This window comes from Miscanthus floridulus, chromosome 18 (assembly GCF_019320115.1).
Source record: "Miscanthus floridulus cultivar M001 chromosome 18, ASM1932011v1, whole genome shotgun sequence".
NCBI classification, from domain to species: Eukaryota; Viridiplantae; Streptophyta; class Magnoliopsida; order Poales; family Poaceae; genus Miscanthus; species Miscanthus floridulus.
In genome coordinates this window covers 44,333,452-44,346,831 of record NC_089597.1, presented here as the reverse complement: position 1 = coordinate 44,346,831, position 13,380 = coordinate 44,333,452, and positions in this window count along the sequence as shown.

Genomic DNA, 13,380 nt, shown 5'->3' with positions numbered 1-13,380 from the left:
CACAATGCTTGTTCTTACCATCTAATTGGTGCCACTGGAAATTTCACTTTGGTTGTTTGTCCAGTAATGGTGCCACGATTAGTGATCTACGGTGCCGCGACGGAACCTAGGGCCTCCTTGTGGGCGGCCGACGCATGGTTGTGCTGCTGGGTGCGCGCTTGGTATCGAGGTTTCTAGTCATGATCCATTGCAGAACTGCACCAATGTGTTATTTTCATGTGAGCTCTTCCTTGGTTATCTCTCTATATCTTATCGAAGATCCATATATCAGACCAAAAGTAGTAGAGCTTACTTTTGAAGTCACAAAAAGGATACCCTTTGAAGAACTGGTCACTGACATAAACATTAACAGACTACAAGAGGTGGTAGACAAGTGACTCCACTTGGTTGCCCCAGTATTGACGTCCGTCACCTAGTGAACAACTTATGTCATCATTGTTGGATCAGAAAGGCACACAACAATTAATGTTGGACAAGTTGTTAGTCAGATAAGAATCGAACGTCACATTATGATTATGACCTGGCTATCCAAGTCTTGACTATTATGTGCATGCTGATCGCACAGTCGAGATCAACAATCTCTAGTGTGACTCCTTATCTGCAGACTTTGTTGGCGACCATCTGTTTGTGCCTCGATTACAATTATTGTCGTGGTCAAGAGTAAGAATTTGGAACTTTGAGTGTTGAGAGACAACTGATTAGTTACTAGTCGGAAGCTTAACCTCCAACTAGGTGACAACTTTTTGCTAATTACGAAGGCTATGTCTCGTAGAGCAATGTTAAGCAATGTAACAGCAAGCCGGTTAGCAATGCAGCTACTGCTTTGTTTTCCAAAACCTGTGCTATCAAGTCAATTCCATCTTGGACAATCACACAGATAGTACAAGACGCTGTATCGGCTACGTAAGGAGCTAGTGAAAGCACGTCCCTAGTTTCAGTCAGCATCTTTGTGCCCTAGGTACCATAAACGGGTTTGTTCAAGGCCCTATTGGACGAAGTGCCGAAGGACATATAGGAATGGTTCCTTATCTCTGTAGGACAGTCCCTCCATGTAGAGTATGCTTTGTGTCCCGAAAACATAGTCACAAGTCCAATGCTTGTGCATCGTCAAGTTGGTGTCTAAATCTAAACTAATTTAAGTTGTTTCCTAGAGGCCACATGTGGAAAACCTTAGTCTACATCCTCAAATAAAAGAGCTGCTGCTGCTATACAAAGAGATCGAGAGTATAGAACACACACCACAACGTATAAAGCAAAGAAAGAGAAGAACGAGAAATCTGTCTAGATTTTAAGGTACAGAACCGAACATCTTCGAGCCAACGATTAGTGACTCAAATGAAGTTGGATTGACCTCAAACTTGGTGAGCTCATTCCTTGCTTAGGACCCTTCAATGTCTTAAGTTGGTTTGAGTATTGGTTGAGTAAAACATCGGATTTGAGAGATATCTTGTCAGGCTCGGTTTGCTGCCATTTCAGAACAGAGCAGTTTTGGTAGATGAATTGTTTGGATGATCAAACGGTGTCCAGTTGAGTTGAATTTTGGTGAGTAGTTAGAAGACCCATGGATCTACATAGCCCACCAAAATTTGTGCATATTGGAAGCAGTAGTTTGTGAGATATGAATAGAAAACAAAAGGGTACAGAATCTGCAATTTCGCTGTGACTACGATCATCCTTTGCATTAGACTGGTTGTGTTTGTAATTCATACCAAGAAATTACAACTTGTAGGTGTACTTGCTGTTAGACAACCCTCCATTACCCTTGAGAAGACTAATTGCACCCCTATGTGCCTTGCTTTTGCCCTCTTAGATCAGCAATGCGTGAGCAGTCAAGGTGTTCTAGAAGTCAAAATTGTGCCCTTGCAATTCGAAAGTAATTGGAAAGGTGTCAAACCATAGATTTTTGGATTATGGTTTTTGAGATATTGATTGGCCTAAGAATGGAAGCCACGACATCAAATATAGTTTAAGAAAGCTGGTTTTGCTACGATGCAAGTCAACCCAACTTGTTGTGCAACTGCACCACGAAGGCAAATTGTACTTAACCTGTTTGGTAGTGAACTAGCCCCTAGTTTTGTGATTACTTGCAACTTGTGTTGCCCTCCAAGCCTCGCTAACATCCTTCTGCGTCAATGGTTCTCCAATGCTGACATGCCTTTGGTACCTTATATGTGTTTCTACCCAATAGGTTGCCTCAGATTCAACCCAGATTACTGTTGCAACTTGGATCCAAAGGCTCCCTAAGGAATGATCATCGGGAACATTGAGCTGACTGAGTCAGCTATTACATTTACCACTCACTCAACAGACTCAGATAACACAGTGTTGTTACCAGAAAGAGCACTGCACACATGGAACATTATGTAGCTTTCCATCAGTTGACATATGAGTGATTGCACCGCTTCAACCAACTTGGATATTGGTTAACTAGCTTCTCATACCCTCAAAGGATGTTTACCCGGTCTATGATCACATCCTTTACGAGAAGTTGTGCTCAAGCCACTTGAGTAGAGAACTGCTTTTCAGACCTTAGGAGCCAATATAACCCCGTTGTAAGGAATATACGTCAACCGACTGCGATCTAGTGCAAAGTCCATCTGTCTATGTTATATCCACTAGGGAAGTAGATGTTACAAGTATTTAGTCTACGCTTGTATCACTCTTCGTACATCAGTGGACAAAGTACGCAGGACAGTGCTATCTTGGATTCCTTCCAATGTAACGAATGCTTTATGGACTGCCAACGAAGGAAATTCTTCAGACAATAGCTTATGACGAAGAGCAAGTATCAGAAAGTGTCAGTGACCAAATTAGCCTCTCTGATACTCCAAAGTTAAGTAGCCTAATGCTATCACTGATGTTGGGAACTGGATGACAAGTTTCTCTTCCCTTAAAAGTCTTTCGCACCGAATCTCGGGACGCGATTCCTTTAAGGGGGGAGGGCTGTAACACCCTTGGTGTTTGCCTTACATTGGTGCATCTGCATTGCATCACATAAGCACATTCATATCATTACCACATGTGCATCATTCTATGTTTCCATGTTGCAACACGGTGTTCTTTACTGCTCATGTATGTTTGTACCTTCTGTGGTGTCTGTGTGTTATGCCTAGTACCCTAGAGGGGTTGTACATGTCCCATGTACTAGGGTCCAGTGCTTCAACGGATTGTTTCGCTTGTTTCGAGTTAACATTCCATGTGTTGCAAATGCATGTTTAAATTGATTTGAGAAGCTAGAGCAATTGCATCACATGCAAATGAATGTGGTGACCCACCAAAACACCCTAGCTACATTTATAATGTCATTAGGAACAATGTTCATAAAGGTCATTAGTCCAAATTAGGTTTCTAAGCCCTAGTTGACTCATGTTGACCCTAGAACTAGTTTTGTTTGACTATTTAAAAAGTGCAGCTTGGAGTGTTTGCATGGAGGAGCACCCTTAAGCAAAGTTTGTAGTAAACTTGCTAAGGAACAAAAGTTGTTTTATGGTCATCTCATGAAAATGATCAGAACACCCTCAAAAGTGGCCCACATGGCAGAATTGGGGCTGTTTTAGACTTTGCAAATTTTGCTAAGTGTTAAGTTGTTTTACAGTTTCGGGGTTCATACTTTGGAACAATGTAACTCCTAATCTAGGTCGATCCAGCTCTAACTCATGTTGACAAAGTTGTAGTTCCCATGTAGCTCTACATCTTGTATTACTGAAATTGTGGCAAAGGACGAACAGATTTGGAGTTATGGATCGTTGAAAATGCAGTTTCAGTCGGTCTGAAAATGAACTGCAGAATTCAGTTTCGGGGTGCCCTCCTTTGGAGCTCCGTATCTTCCAATACCGTCCGAAATAGCTCTTGATCCTTAAGGACAATATTGTTCACCTCACATAGATGTACAACTTTGCCTCTTGTTCCTTGATCACAGGACCACCGGATCGGGAGTTATAGGATGGGAAAGTCGGAGTTTCAGTTGTACATTTGAGGTGGTATTAGAAATTTGAAATTTTCAGCTATAACAGTGCTGACCGGAACAGAGAGCTCACGCCGCGTGCCTCGCGCGCTTGCCTGCATGCTTGCCACCTCGCGTCCACGCAACGTAAGCCGATGTAGAAAACCGAGCGCCCGAGCTCCCTCTGGCTCACTCGCTCGCACTCCCATCGCCTCTCTCGCTTCCTGCCTCTCGCTCGCCATGGCCGCCATTGACGCCGAGCGAAGCTCGAGCTGGCCGCCGTCGTTCTTCCACCTCCGAGCGCCTGGCAGCCCTGCATCCACCGTCACCGGCTCCGCCGTCCTCTCCTGGTCCTCGCGCGCCCCTCCTCGGCTTTCCTTCGCCGCTGTAGAGCGTGGCCACGCGACAGCCATGGCCGCCGTGCGCCTGCTCACGTGGCCAGCGAGCCTCGGGCCGCTGTGGGGCAAGCCGTTGGCACCTACGGGTGTGCGCGGGTCCCTCGACGCTTCCCCGCCACTCGCCGCCGCTCCACCATCGCCGACGAGCCCCCTACGACCGTCACCGACGAGCCACAGTGCCTCCTCTGCTTCCTAATCCCGCCAGGGACTGTTTACTAGAATTCGACGAAAGTCAGGGGCCTAACTGCAATGTCATTGACTCAAGTGAATAGTGCTTCCGAGGACCTATTTGTTGTAAATCGGGTAAAACTTTGAAACTTCATAGTAAATCATAGGAAATTCGTAAAATAGCAAATGAGGACTTTTTGGAATCCTTGTGAAGTTTTCTATGCACTAGATCTATAATATTACATGTTTTACTTTAAAGTTTTAGCTGTAAAAATATATTTATGCAGCTAGGTTTGTAATGCTAGTGATATTTGTTTTTTTATAACTGTAGATCTAGGGCTCCAAATGAAGTGAAATTTTTGTGGCGTGCTACTCATGTGATGTTTGATGTGTGGTAAAAATTTCAGGATTTTAGGCTTGATCAATTTAGAGATATGAAAAATAACAAATGACATATGCTGCTTTGCTTCTATTCTGGACAGTTCTGCATGTATGCATTGTTTGGCTCAGTTAAGTTATGAATCATGCCTTGTTGATAATAAATGAGTTGTAGTAATTTTCATAAGCTTTTCAAAAAGCTAAAGAGCACAATTTTTGGTTAAGTATGTGTTTAGCTATAGTTGTTTAAAGTACTATGGCAGTTTCTGCCCAAACCCAGACAGGGTTGCTTTGTGTGCCATGTGTGACCTTGTTAGTACCAGAATTAGTTATAGATGTTTATAGCAAAGTTGTTCAAAATTTGTTAAGCTTTCCAAAAATTCCAGAACCATATTTATTGGACATGTGGAACTCAACTTATAACTGTTTAAAGTAGCATATCAGTTTCTGTTCATGTTTGGATATAGATGTTTTTCTTGGTTTAATTGACCTTGTTAACTATGAAATCATCTTAAGATGACAATAAGAAAGTTGTAGGTAACTTTATAAGCTTTCAATAAAGTTAAGAATCATGTTTGTCGGAGGTCTAGAACTCCATTTATGCTTCTCTAAAGTTCCTATAAGTTTTCTGTCTATAGCTGTGCCTCTGCTGTTTAGGCTGCTGGTGCAAGTGTTACTTGTGCAACTAGTTTCATGGTGTAAAGGATGTTTACTGTAGTTTTGGTAAATACAAAAATCGTAGATGATTATCTTATCTTGCTTGTGTTAAATTTTCATGATCCTAGGTCTGATAGTTTAGGAGTTGCATGCTTAATAAGTCTACTGTCAGATTTTGATTACATTCTGCGCAGACTTAAAAGATTAGCATGTTTGGTCATGATAACTTGGGAATCATGCTGAGATGATTAAAGATGAAATGTGGATAATTTCCTAAGCTTTCCAGAATGTCTTGTTTTATATCATTTGGATTTATAAAACTCCAGATATGATTGATTTATGAAGCTGTTGTTTGCAAGTCCAGAAATTGGCATATTCCGGTTATAGTTGTTGCTTCACCTTGACTTGCTTTGCATGTTGCTAGGTGTAGTTCACGTCCTTGGTAATTAAGTTAAATACACCTGAGATCTTGTGAGACTTATGTGCCATGTATAATATTCTTTGTTATCTTAGCATGATAGATTGTGTGATGTTAAGTTAAGCATCGCAAAGTACTTAAGTGTGTTTAGTGTAAACGATGCTTGTCTTGCTTGCTATTTGTGATGCGTCTCATGGTACTATTCTTCATATTCATGCACTTGCATCTTGCATCTCATCTAGGTACGCTAGATGCACCATGTGAAGGACGAGATGTTGGAGCCAAACCCGAAGATGGTGTTGGTGGATCCCTCCCGAGGATGGAAGGACCCTGGAGTGCATGCCTAGAGTGGAGACGTCGTCAAGACGGAGCAAGCTAACTTGACTGATTCGTGTCGGATCCCAGGCAAGCCCCGGAGCATATTAAGCCTCCTAATTTCCGAAATGCAGTACAGTATTATTGTTATATATATATATTGTTGCATTAAGTTTAGGTGTTGGATGCAAACACTTGCTGCATTGGTTACCCAATTCCTTGTCTAGATATTGTTACCCTGAATCCTATGTAGCTTAGGCTCGAGTAGTGCTTAGCCCTGCTTAAATGCGGTAGAAGTCGGGTGATTTCCTGTCACCTGCGAGATATAGGAATATACATGTGGCACGGTTGGCTATATTTGCTATCGTGGAAAAGAACCAGTCTTAATTTGAAATGAAGACCGGACGGAGGCTTGCCGGTTTGCAGTGACTCCGTCTGCGTCGCTTAAGGACTGATTCTTGGAGCCTTTCCTGTTCATGTTGAACGCATGCCTCTCTCTTAGTTGGCCGGCCTGAAGACCGACCGCGAAGCCGAGTAGCTCAACTCAGGCCGGGAGTCGATAAGTATAAAGTACGCCTCGGAAGGGAGCCGTAGGCGTGAGTCCAAGGGCAGGTGATTTAAAAGTCCTGATCGTCCTGGCAGAAGGGTAATCCCTGAGAGCGCTGGCCCTGATCAAACCCGCGAATTTGGTTCCTGAGTTGTACCAAAGGTAACCCACGGCTACCCTTGCTAAGTATGCCAGGGTGAGAGTTAGGAATACCCCCTCAGCTGAGTTGTAATTCGATTCGAGTCGCCGTCTCTCCCGGTTAGTGAGAACTTGACGGGTTTATCTCCAATGTAGATACACTTAATAACATAATGGTTCGGAAATGATGATATGATGATGACAGCCTTATTATACCTGCTATGGTTAATATTGTTTGCTCCTAATAAGTGAGTGCTCTAGTACAGGTGCTAATCTAGTGGACAGGTAAATAATGATAAGCTTGATGCTAAGTTTAAATGGGTTACTCTATTCATAAGCTCTTTTATGCAACTTGGTCAAGCTAGCCCACCTGAAAAGCCTTGCATGATCCTTGGTGTCTTTTATTTCTGGTTTTGACGGGTAAGTCTAGCTGAGTACCTTCTCGTACTCAGGGTTTATCCCACCATGTTGTAGGTGAAGTTCTTGGCCTGTTGAAGATGGTAGCTAACCGCCGATGGGCTCGGTGATTCTATAGTTACTTCTCATCTATATGCTTTTGTCGGATGATGTCACTTATGCTAGCAAGGTATTTGGAACATATATTAATGTAATCTTTTGAAAGCTATGTTGTTCCACTAATCGGTTTTGAAACCCAAACTTGTACTATTATTTGTGAATCTATTTGTAATATTATTTTCCGCTGCAACCCTGCGTATGTGATGTGTATTTGCTTAATCACGCGATCTTGGTTGTGATGTTAATTTACCGAGGTCTTTCGGGACACTCGGCGGACTACCGGGTTTATATGAGTGAAAGTAGGTGTGTGTCACCGTGTTAGCGGGGACAGCTGTACTTGATCTTGTATAAATTGGGCGGTTCTGTTACAACCACATTCCTAAGATGTCATATTCTTCCCCGCCTCCTAGCGAGCATGTGCCTGATAAGCCACAACCTTCTCTAGCTCATACCGAGCAAGTGCATGATGAGATGCCACAGTCTTCTCAACAAGCGCAGCCGATACATGAACAATGAGTACCTCCTGAAGAAGGTGATGCACAAGAAGATGAGGACGTGCTTGAATGGGAACTTCGAAAGAAGCATCCAATCATCATAAGGTCAATTTATGTTTCGATGAAAGACGTCTCATCGGTGCACAGGTGGTATGCCCATGACCAGTTCAAGCCTAAGAACCAAGTTAAAAAAGTCGCAACACAGGCTTTTGAGGAGGCCGTCACTAGCAAAGTCCCCCAAACAGTAAAGAAGTATCCAAATGTTGATGCCATCAAATGGTCAAAGGATTGCCTGAAAACATATGAAAGAGGCAAGCCCTTCCTACCAAACTGGGACATCCAGCGCCTACCACTTGGAATGAGAAGGTTCCATGATTGGTTCTTGCGTGTTCTCCTAACAAACATAGACCTCGTACAAGCATGCTTCCCCACCGACATATTTAGAAGCCTAGCCAGGAAAATTATCTTTGACTTCAATGACATGCAGATATGCTTTCACGTTGGAGCAATGGAAATGAATCTAATTCGTATGTGGTGCCTGTAAATCATTGCCATCCCGATATGATATGAATGTAATCTTTGGATTTTGTTATAACTAACCCACGCCGTGATTTGCAGAATGCAAGTGTACATTATAAAATAAATGCCAAGTGTGAAAGCCGGGTATATAGACCCTCAAACTATAGCACAGACAAATTTTAATTATCCTAGACAGTGGAAACTTGATGTCAAAGAGCTAGCTGGAAAGACCCTTCGGGAGAAAGAGCACATCCGTGCAAAGAAACTAAGGCAAGAGTCCCTTAAGGTTTCGGCATACACTGTCCTGCCTTTTAAAAAACTCCAACATCACTCTACTATATGGCTACCATACAACTTCGAGTAAGTTCAACTCTATACTTAACACTTTGTTCAATATATTTTATTTGATGCAAAAAAGCTTACCTAGTTCTATGATTAAATTCATGCAGCAACCATTGGATTTGTATAGGCATCGACATCGGGAGGAGCATGGCATGGGTCTTTGATTTAATAGATAGAGACCCGGTGACATACAAAGACTTCATATCAATTCTCAAGATGTATACATATTGGCAATCCCCATTAACTTATATGTTTGTATACATACTTGTAACGTTCACTTTTGGATAATAACAAGTTGCATTTGCTAAAATAATTCAAACAGAGCATTCAGGTTCTATGTCAATGAACATCACGGAAGGCATGATCCAGTAAAAAATGAAAGGCTGGCTATAAAAATACTATGTGCGGTAAGTGTAACTTACTTTAGTACTCCATTACATGGCTGTCAAAAGCATTACTTAACATTTTCATATGTAAAACATATAGTGCCCCAAGCAGAAGCCTGGAAGTGTACATTGTGGATACTATGTATGTTCTATGATGAGTAACACCGGTGCCTATAGGAGACACCCCTTAAGGGTAAGTTTGAACCTCTTCACCCGTAGTATAAAAACTTCGCACATGATATGAAATAATAAACCGAAACTTGTTCTCTTGTAGTAGAAAGAAATGAAAAGAGACCCATACAAGGATGACCAACTCTTAGAGCTCATCGACGATCTTTGCAACTTCATATTGGACCAGATTGTACACGTCAAAGACACCTACCATGACCGAGATTCTGACTTAGGTAGAAATTCTCGGTACCAACACTTTTGTGAGACTGAAAGGCTAGCTCTAGGCCGTTGATAACAATATGTATAGAATTTGACATTGGTCTTACCTTGTGGGACGGTTTGGACTTATGAAACGAATTAGACTTGTGAATTATGTCTATTTAATGATGGATTGTATATATTCTTGTGAATTGGACTTGCAATGATAGTTTATATAATGCTCTTGTGCTTGTGGTCAGATTTGAATTATATATATTCTGGTCAGATTTGAATTATATATGCATATGTATATATATGTTCTGATCGAATTTGAATTATAAATTTGAATTTTTTTGGCGGAAAAATGTACTGTAGGGGCGGTTCTAGACTGAACCGCCCTTACAAACAGGTATTATAGGGACGGCTGGTACTACTGCCGCCCCTACAAATCGATTTGTAGGGGCGACTGATAACACCAGCCGCCTCTACAGATCAATTTGTAAGGACGGTCTAGGAACCGTCCCTACAAATACATGATTTATAGAGACGGTATGATAGGAGCAGCTGACCGAACCGCCTCTACAAAGCCTCACCTAGAAACCAATCCTGTAGTAGTGCTAGGTTGCCTGGCCATGGTCAGTGACACCATGCGCACGTGGTGTCGTGACCGTAGGTTCGAGCCACCTTGCTGTGGCCGTAGTGTCTTGCGTGCAGCTCTGCCGTAAAACTATGTTCATGCCGCCTGCAACATAACGAATTATAATCTCGTTGCAACACATGAGCACATTTACTAGTATCTAAAATTAAAGAGCTAAAATTTCTAACATATTTTTTCGTCCAGCCTAATGGTAAAGTGCCTTTTCAGCCCAATCACCCGCTCGGCTACCTGTGCTGTCACCATCCGTTTCCTACTCGGCTACTCTCTTTTTTTTCCGTTTCTGTCGACCACACCATCCATCTTCCGTCCCTCCGTGATCTTTTCAAATTTTCTGTTGCACATACTATTTTCTTCTATTTTCAATGAGCCATACACGTATACAACATGCATAAATGTATATGGGCCCACAAGGTATCCGATTGGCATGAGTTCAAGTCCTACACGGAGTTGCCAAAAAACTCTATATCTATATATCCCTCCCTATCTCATCATATTCTAATAAATATACTGCCATTAGTTTCTTTGCTTTATCCCTTTTTTTAGTTTTCATTTTCTTTTTTCTTTGTCCCAAAGTTGTTCAATATGGAGTCCAATTGCAGCTCAATGAAGCTAACCTATGAAAAAAAAACCAAAGAAAAGGTTAGGAAGAAATCTGCCAAATAAAAGGAAACGTGCGGGTGAGTAAAAACTTAGCTTCGCAGTTGTATCTCTACCTCAATGGATGTCTCAAACAAAAAAAAACAAAATCAGAAACAAGATTGGAGAATGACAAGTTCCGGATCGAGTAGATGAAGAAGTAACCCATGCTCTTGCCATCGGCTTCTGCACAACGAGGAGCCGAGGACGTCGGTCGATGCGGTGGACCAACATGCTCAAGTGGTGGCTGAAAATCCAGTGCTCCACCCTGCTATTGATTCACCCATCTTGGCCGTAGATTTGCCGCCTGTGCTGGCTGTACACGCCTCCCCCACCGACCTCAGTCGGAGTCACGGCGGACCACCCCACCAAGAGAGATCAAAATCGACAAGTGGACATTAGACAAGATCAACGCGCCTTACCACCTCATGACCATGAGGAGAGGGGTGCCTACCCGCCACACCGTGCCTCTTGCAGCGGGTGATGAGGCTAGGCCTTAGGAGAAAGCGTTGCATGGGCTATGGGTTTACAACGATGGTGGCATGGTGGAGACATGCCAATGGTGGAGCGCGCTTGGAGGCTGGCTCTTCCCACATTTTTATGGGTCCTGATGGTAAGTCATAAGACCTGATATTTAAATATATCAACACATGAATAGTATAAAAGTTAAGGTCATGATATACATTTTGAGTAAATGTTTTTAGGCTTTACAACAGGAGGAAATAATCCATCAATGTTGTATTTTAATTCAATACAGGCTTAATAGGACATTGTCAATGTTATATTGTCCATTAAATCGTAGTATTATGGATGTCATGGTCCTCATAAAATTGTTTATAGCTTTTAAATTTTAATAGAAAGTGTAAACATAAAAGATATGTACCATTCTTATTCTTACCTTTTGTTGATACTTCTTAACGACTAGTGGAGGAATTCCGTAAGCGCACAGAACTATTGTATAGCACTTCGCCCGGTGAGTACCGAGTGTCGAATTTATATTTTTCCCAAAGAAAGGCGGGAGGCTGATTTATATCTATTAGTTAAGATTGCTAAAGGAAAGCCCGAGTGTATCCTATGTGGTTAAACTATAATGGTCTATAGCGTTGCGGTTAGAGTAAAACCATTGCTTAGCCTTTCCTATCAAAGAGAAGGGGAAAAGGCGAAGACGTATAGCCTGTTGGGTCACTCCCTTAATGGTGAATATGCTATAAATCTCCAAAAAGTGTTGGAGGTGAGCATTCGCATCCTTGTGGGTTTTTCCACAAAACGGACTAGTTTGAACAATCGTAATTACGTTGGCTTAAGTTCAAAGTTAGCATCCCTATTGATAACATTGGGTCTGGTGTCTACATTAGCAGCCGAGGGTGCGGAAAAAATCATGAATGGACTTATCACCCATGATCGTGTTGGGTAGTGATAGGATATGAAGGAAAAAGGATAAACTACTTAAGATAACTAAAAGCCTAGTTAGCTAAGCTAACACAAAATATAAATTCGAAGCCAGTTGCCTTCCCCGACAACGGCGCCAGAAATGCTTGTTGATACTTCTTAACGACTACTGGAGGAATTCCGCAAGCGCACAGAACTATCGCGTAGCACTTCGCTCGGTGAGTACCGAGTGTCGAATTTAGATTTTTCTCAAAGAAAGGCGGGAGGTTGCTTTATATTTATTAGTTAGGATTGCTAAAGGAAAGCCAGATTGTAACCTAAATGGTAAAACTATAACGGTGGTTGTGTGTAAACTAATAAGTAAACTACTAAACAAGCTAAATTAGAGGTAGGATAGCTACGTGGGAGAGCGAGCAATGTATCTTTCAGTAACAAAGGGTAAACAAATGACTAAGAGAAATACGCTAGTACTTCAGGGCACAGCCCGCCTACCAACTAGGAGAGTTAAAAAGACAAGGTCTGCCACGAACCCTACGATTTAATAAAACTAGACCTAACGTGGTGGAACACAGAGGATGGACAAGGCCGTCACCACTTGCCAACTACCACAATATATCCGGAGGCCTATCCGTATCCACAGGTAATTTATAGCCTAAGCACCTCGCTTAATCTACAAACTTACTACTTCTATCCGAGCTCCGATGAAATGAGATCAAAGCACCCTAACCAGATGGTGAAACCGGTACTAACAAAAGACTACTAAACAAAAGATAACCTATGATACTAATGCCGAGAGCAAGCACCTAAGCTCACTAATGATGAACAATGATGAACTAGAACTTGGACTAAGCAAAGCAATAATACTAAATAAAGTACAAAAAATAAAGAACTGAATAAAGTAAATGTAAAATGAAAGAATTATAAAGGAGCTATATTAGACCTAGAAGACTCTTCCAAACTCTGAGAGAAGCTTTGCTCTTGCACTACTTTTACTACTAGACTACTACTCTAGAGCTACGCTAAGCTAGAGAGCTTGGAGAAGCTTGGAGACCTTGGAAATGAATGGGGCACTTCTCCATCGAGCACCATTGCCCATTTTATAGTGTGGA